The sequence below is a fragment of the Pinus tabuliformis genome, chromosome 6 (genome assembly GCF_031772625.1).
Source record: "Pinus tabuliformis cultivar Carrire ecotype Pingquan chromosome 6, CPIR1, whole genome shotgun sequence".
Lineage (NCBI taxonomy): Eukaryota > Viridiplantae > Streptophyta > Pinopsida > Pinales > Pinaceae > Pinus > Pinus tabuliformis.
Window position 1 is genome coordinate 1,730,757,603 of NC_142292.1, and position 7,500 is coordinate 1,730,765,102.

Here is a 7,500-nt window from a genome sequence, read left to right on the forward strand (position 1 = left end):
AGCGGGGCGGGTTACCGTCCGGGCAGGCAGGCCGCACTGCATGCGGGCCGTGCACCCTCACTATGGACCGCACCGACGGGCAGAGTTTGGGCGCCACAGAAGGGAAATTCGGGCGGACAGGTTCGCAGTTCAGGTGTGGAGTTGTGTCGTGCAAGCCGCGGGCCAGTGCAGCACGACCACATGACACGACAGGTTGAAAGAATAATTGAAGAAGATAAATTTATGGTAAGTTATTTTCGCTGCATTGTTAAGAACACTTACTAGAAAATTGATCGAGTGTTGAAGTAGGCGCAGACCGTGTACTCAAGTATTGGTAAAAGGAAAAAGTACGGCGGTGTCGCACCCGCTTATGCGTGGTTGAAATACTGCCACTAGGATAGGAGCATGACATGGGGTCTCCCAGTCCCTCCTCGACAAAGGTCGCCAAATTGCGTGGTACCCGAGGATTCCATGTCCCGCCTTGTCGAAAGCATCCCAAGTGCGGGGAATTTGGGGTTTCCATGTCTCGTGGCTTCATTCGGGTCGTGCGCCCACGGAAACCCCGAAATTTCGTTCGGGTCGTGCGCCCACGGAAACCCCGAAATTTCGTTCAGGTCGTGCGCCCATGGAAACCCCAAATTTCGTTCGGGCGGGTCGGGATGTGTCGTGTGTGGGTGCCCGTGCAAACGGGTCGGGTCGTGTCGTGTCGTGTTGTGTGACGACACCCAGGGCACACGTGGCCGTATAAAAAATTCTAAGTTGTGAAGGGGGGTGGGCCTCGTGCATGATCGTGCCGCCCGTTTGCCTGAATCTCCCTTGTGACTTCGTTTTGGTTGTGTGTCGGAGCCCATGTAAACTCGTTCGAGCGGCTCGTTTGCCGTGTAAACACTCGTTCGGGCGAGTCGTTTGCGTGGCTCTCCCTTGTCGGTTCGTTTCGGTCGTTCGACCGCCCATGCAAAATCGTTCGGGCGGGTCGTTTGAGGGCGCCCGTGTGAACTCGTTCGGGCGGGTCGTTTAAGGGCGCCCGTGCGCACTCGTTCGGGCGGGTCGTTCGACGGCGCCCGTGTGAATTCGTTCGGGCGGGTCGTTCGGGCGAGGGCCGTATCAAAAATGGTAAGTTGTGACCCGAGGTTGGATTTGTGCACGTTCGTGCAGCTCGTTTGCCTAGCTCTCCCTTGTCGGTTCGTTTCGGTCGTTCGGGCACCCATGCAAAACCGTTCGGGCGGGTAGTTTGAGGGCGCCCGTGTGAACTCGTTCGGGCGGGTCGTTTGAGGCTTCCCGTGTGAACTCGTTCGGGCGAGGGCCGTATCAAAAATGCTAAGTTGTGACCCGAGGTTGGCTTTGTGCACGTTCGTGCAACTCGTTTGCCCGACTCTCCCTTGTCGGTTCGTTTCGGTCGTTCGGGCGCCCATGCATAATCGTTCGGGCGGGTCGTTTGAGGGCACCCGTGTGAACTCGTTCGGGCGAGGGCCCGCCCGGGCGAACGAGCCCGTATCAAAAATGCTAGGTTGTGACCCGAGGTTGGCTTTGTGCACGTTCGTGCAGCTCGTTTGCCCGGCTCTCCCTTGTCGGTTCATTTCGGTCGGTAGTGCGCCCATGAAAAATCGTTCGGGCGGGTCGTTTGAGGGCGCCCGTGTGAACTCGTTCGGGCGGGTCGTTTGAGGGCGCCCATGTGAACTCGTTCGGGCGGGTCGTTCGGGTGGGTCGTTCGGGCGGGTCGTTTGAGGGTGCCCGTGTGAACTTGTTCGGGCGGGTCGTTCGGGTGGGTCGTTCGGGCGGGTCGTTTGAGGGCGCCCGTGTGAACTCGTTTAGGCGGGTCGTTCGGGCGAGGGCCGTATCAAAAATGCTAAGTTGTGACTCGAGTTTGGCTTTGTGAACGTTCGTGTTGCTCGTTTACCCGGCTCTCCCTTTTCGGTTCATTTCGGTCGTTCGGGCGGGTCGTTTGAGGGCGCTCGTCTGAACTCGTTCGGGCGGGTCGTTCGGGTGGATCGTTAAGGCGGGTCGTTTGAGGGCGCCCGTGTGAACTCGTTCGGGTGGGTCGTTCGGGCGGGTCGTTTGAGGGCACCCGTGTGAACTCGTTCGGGTGAGTCGTTCGGGCGGGTCGTTTGAGGGCGCCCGTGGGAACTCGTTCGGGCGGGTCGTTTGAGGGCGCCCGTGTGAACTCGTTCGGGTGGGTCGTTTGAGGGCGCCCGTGTGAAGTCGTTCGGGTGGGCCGTTCGGGCGGGTCGTTTGAGGGCGCCCGTGTGAACTCGTTCGGGCGGGTCATTCGGGCGAGTCGTTTGCGGGCGCCCGTGTGAACTCGTTCGGGCGGGTTGTTCGGGTGGGTCGTTCGGGTGGGTCGTTCGGGCGGGTCGTTTGAGGGCGCCCGTGTGAACTCGTTCGGGTGGGTCGTTCGGGCGGGTCGTTTGAGGGCACCCGTGTGAAATCGTTCAGGTGGGTCGTTCGGGCGGGTCGTTTGAGGGCGCCCGTGTGAACTCGTTCGGGCGGGTCGTATGGTTAGGCGTAGTCCATGAACATAAGTATTGGTGGAAAGAAAGTGTTCGGTGGCGCCGCACCTCGCCAAGTACGGCTGAAAGAGTACTGTAGGCCTGGGGGCGTGACACGCGGGGTTCCCATGTCGCTTGCGCCGTGTTGGGGATGGCGCACGCCCCTTGGGTGGGTCGTTTGAGGGCGCCCGTGTGAACTCGTTCGGGCGGGTCGTTTGGGCGAGGGCGCGCCCGGGTGAACGAGCCTGTATCAAAAACGCTAAGTTGTGACCCGAGGTTGGCTTTCTGCACGTTCGTGCAGCTCGTTTTTCCGGCTCTCCCTTGTCGCTTCGTTTCGGTCGTTCGGGCGGTTCGTTTGAGGGCGCCCTCGTGAACTCGTTCGGGCGGTTCATTTGAGGGCGCGCTCGTGAACTCGTTCGGGCGGGTCGTTCGGGCGAGGGCACGCCCGGGCGAACGAGCCCGTATCAAAAATGCTAAGTTGTGACCCGAGGTTGGCTTTGTGCACGTTCGTGCAGCTCATTTGCCCGACTCTCCCTTGTCGCTTCGTTTCGGTCGTTCGGGCGGGTCGTTTGAGGGCTCCCGCGTGAACTCGTTCATGCGGGTCGTTCGAGCGAGGGTGTGCCCGTATAAAAAATGCTAAGTTGTGACCCGAGGTTGGCTTTGTGCACGTTCGTGCAGCTCGTTTGCCCGGCTCTCCCTTGTCACTTCGTTTCAGTCGTTCGGGCGGGTCGTTTGAGGGTGCCCGTGTGAACTCGTTCAGGCGGGTCGTTTGGGCGAGGGCGCGCCCGGGCAAACGAGCCCGTATCAAAAATGCTAAGTTGTGACCCGAGGTTGGCTTTGTGCACGTTCGTGCAGCTCGTTTTCCCGGCTCTCCTTTCTGGCTTCGTTTCGGTCGTTCCGGCACCCATGCAAAATCGCTCGGGCAGGTTGTTTGAGGGCGCCCGTGTGAACTCGTTCGGGTGGATCGTTCGGGCGAGGGCATGCCCAGGTGAACCAGCCCGTATGAAAAATGCTAAGTTGCGACCCGAGGTTGGCTTTGTGCACGTTCGTGCAGCTTGTTTGCCCGACTCTCCCTTGTGGCTTCGTTTCGGTCGTTCGGGCGCCCATGCAAATTCATTCGGGCGAGGGCGCGCACGGGCCAACGAGCCCGTATGAAAAATGCTAAGTTGTGACCCAAGGTTGGCTTTGTGCATGTTCTTGCTGCTCCTTTGCCTAGCTCTCCCTTGCTACTTCATTTCGGTCACGTGGGGGCCCATTCTAATTCCAGATGATCCGAGCGACAAGTTTTCTTTCCGTGTGAAAGGTGGGTTGGTAATTGAGTTGTGTTTTCGCGTTTGCCTGAACGATGGCCTTGGGTCGTTTGTAGGGCAGCCGATTTTCATCTTCTCTCCATCCCCACTCGGTAGCGCATGAGCGTTAATGTTGGCCAGGCTCGGCCTGGGAGGCATATGTGAACAATTCCCGTTCCACTCTCCAAGTTCTTGGAGCTGTATGGGCTGTTGTGGTGTGTCTCCCTGGCTCGTCTTGGTCCCCCCGTGCCCCTTCAGACGATACCAGCGACAGGTTTCCTTTCCGTGTGAAAGGTGGGTTGGTAATTGAGTTGTGTTTTCGCGTTTGCCTGAACGATGGCCTTGGGCTGTTTGTAGGGCGGGTGATTTTCATCTTCTCTCCATCCCCACTCGGTAGCGCATGAGCGGTAATGTTGGCCAGGCTCGGCCTGGGAGGCATATGTGAATAATTCCCCTTCTTCTCTCCAAGTTCTTGGAGCTGTATGGGCTATTGTTGTGTGGCTCCCTGGCTCACCTTGGTCCCCGCGTGCCCCTTCAGATGATACCAGCGACAGGTTTCCTTTCCGTGTGAAAGGTGGGTTGGTAATTGAGTTGTGTTTTCGCGTTTGCCTGAACGATGGCCTTGGGTCGTTTGTAGGGCGGGCGATTTTCATCTTCTCTCCATTGCCACTCAGTAGCACAAGAGTGGTAATTTTGGCCAGGCTCGGCCTGGGAGGCATATGTGAACAATTCCCCTTCCGCTCTCCAAGTTCTTGGAGCTGTATGGGCTGTTGTGGTGTGGCTCCCTGGCTCGTCTCGGTCCCTGCGTGCCCCTTCAGATGATACCAGCGACAAGTTCTCTTTCCGTGTGAAAGGTGGGTTGGTAGTTGAGTTGTGTTTTCGCGTTTTCCTGAACGATGGCCTTGGGTTGTTTGTAGGGCGGGCGATTTTCATCTTCTCTCCATCCCCACTCGGTAGTGCATGAGCGGTAATGTTGGCCAGGCTCGGCCTGGGAGGCATATGTGAACAATTCCCGTTCCGCTCTCCAAGTTCTTGGAGCTGTATGGGCTGTTGTGGTGTGGCTCCCTGGCTCGTCTTGGTCCCCGCGTGCCCCTTCAGATGATACCAGCGACAGGTTTCCTTTCCGTGTGAAAGTTGATTTGGCAATTGAGTTGTGTTTTCGCGTTTGCCTGAACGATGGCCTTGGGTCTTTTGTAGGGCAGGCGATTTTCATCTTCTCTCCACCCCCACTCGGTAGCACATGAGCGGTAATGTTGGCCAGGCTCGGCCTGGGAGGCATATGTGAACAATTCCCCTTTCGCTCTCCAAGTTCTTAGAGCTATATGGGCTGTTGTGGTGTGGCTCCCTGGCTCGTCCTGGTCCCTGCGTGCCCCTCCAGATGAGACCAGCGACAGGTTTTATTTCCGTGTGAAAGGTGGGTTGGTGATCGAGTTTTGTTTTCGCGTTTGCCTGAACGATGGCCTTGGGTCATTTGTAGGGCGGCTGATTTTCGTCTTCTATCCATCCCCACTCGGTAGCGCATGAGCGGTAATGTTGGCTAGGATCGGCCTGGGAGGCATATGTGAACAATTCCCCTTCCGCTCTCCAAGTTCTTGGAGCTGTATGGGCTGTTGTGGTGTGGCTCCCTGGCTCGTCCTAGTCTCCGCGTGCCCCTCCAGATGATACCAGCGACGAGTTTTATTTTCGTGTGAAAGGTGGGTTGGTGATCGAGTTGTATTTTTGGCTTTTCCTGAACGATGGCCTTGGGTCGTTTGTAGGGCGGCCGATTTTCGTCTTCTATCCATCCCCACTCGGTAGCGCATGAGCGGTAATGTTGGCCAGGCTTAGCCTGGGAGGCATATGTGAACAATTCCCCTTCCGCTCTCCAAGTTCTTGGTGCTGTATGGGCTTTTGTGGTGTGGCTCCCTGGCTCGTCCTGGTCCCCTCGTGCCCCTCCCAATGATACCAGCGGTAGGTTTTCTTTCCGTGTGAAAGGTGGGTTGGTGATCGAGTTGTGTTTTTGGGTTTGCCTGAACGATGGCCTTGGGTCATTTGAAGGGCAGCCAATTTTCGTCTTCACTCCATCCCCGCTCTGTAGCGCATGAGCGGTAATGTGGGCCATGCTCATCCGCGTCCCTCTTTCCCATCCCAACGATATGAATGTTGAAAGTTTTCTCGACGCTCCTTTGAGACTTCGTTGTTGCGGGTCTGAGATGGAAGCCCCAAAACTCCGTCGTTGCCTATGTCGCTATCGTTCCCGTCGGTTGTTGCGAATAGAAAATTTTGATTGGGCTGGGCAGCCATTTGTGGCTCCATTGAAATTGGCTCCTCGTTATATTGTTCACCTCCTCCCTATTTGGTGTGGAGGGTTTTTCTTTTCGTGTGAAAGGTGGGTTGGTAACTGAGTTGGTTTTTCGGGTTTGCCTCAAGAATGGCCTTGGGTCGTTTGTAGGGTGTCCGATTTTGATCTTCTTTCCATACCCACTCGGTAGCGCATGAGCGTTAATGTTGGCCATGCTTGTCCTTGGAGGTATATGTGAACAATTCCCCTTCTGCTCCAAGTTTTGGGAGTTGTATGGGTTGTTGTGGTGTGGCTCCTTGTGATGGCTAGCCTCTTCATTGTTCGGTTGTTTATGGTGCCGGTGTCTTGTGCTTGTACTCTTTCCGTGTTGGCCTTTTCGGTTGAGATGCATACATTTAAGAGGGACGTGGAAGGGTTTTGGTTGTAAACCACCTACCCTCCCTCTTGCTTTCTTTTTCCATCGGGCGATGTGAGGCGCTGTTCTCCTTGTTGTAAAGTCAAGGTTGGCATTCCTTTCAAAGTGCACATCGTTCGTGGTTGCGTTGGCTTTGAGGTTTTGATAGATGTGTTGGCCCATATGTTTGATTGAGGGGGCAGCTTTTCCCTTGCATCTTGCGTGCGTGGCAGGATTTTGTGGTTGGAAATGTTAAGTCACAACGTTTATGGGCATTTGTTGTTTCAATTGTGTATGGGCTTGTGGTCCAATGGAGAGGAGGCTTGCTACTATAGTCATCGATGGTGGGGGCTATTTGGAAGAAGGATTTCGAGGTGGAACGCTTCGACCTCCCTCCTTGCGTGGAGGTGGCCGTAGGGGAAAATTATTCATCGTCCGGTCGGTAAAGCTGTGGGAAATCCCCTAGGTTGCCTGTACGTAGGGTGCGTGGGGTGCAGGGCTGCCCGATCCCTCCTCCTGTTCGGATATGTGTCCTTGTATTGTGTAGCGACCCTCTTGATTTGCATTTGCTTCCTTCCTTTGCCTTCGCATCGTGGTTGCCGCAGCGGTCAAGTGATCGAGTTCCACCGCCAACTGCCGCGGGTGGACGCCTAGGTGGCCTCGGTGCGTGGCGTGGAGGGTCGGGGGGCATTTCTAAGAGAGAGGTTGTGGGCTTGGTTGGTCTTTTATTTGGAAGAAGGATTTCGAGGTGGAACGCTTCGACCTCCCTCCTTTGCGTGGAGGTGGCCATAGGGGAAAATTATTCATCGTTCGGTTGGTAATGCTATGGGAAATACCCTAGGTTGCCTGTACGTAGGGTGCGTGGAGTGCGGGGCTGCCCGATCCCTCCTCCTGTTCGGATATGTGTCCTTGTATTATGTAGCAACCCTCTTGATTTGCATTTGCTTCCTTCCTTTGCCTTCGCATCGTGGTTGCCGCAGTGGTCAAGTGATCAAGTTTCACCATCAGCTGCCGTGGGTGGGCGCCTAGGTGGCCTCGGTGCGTGGCATGGAGGGTCGGGGGGCATTTCTA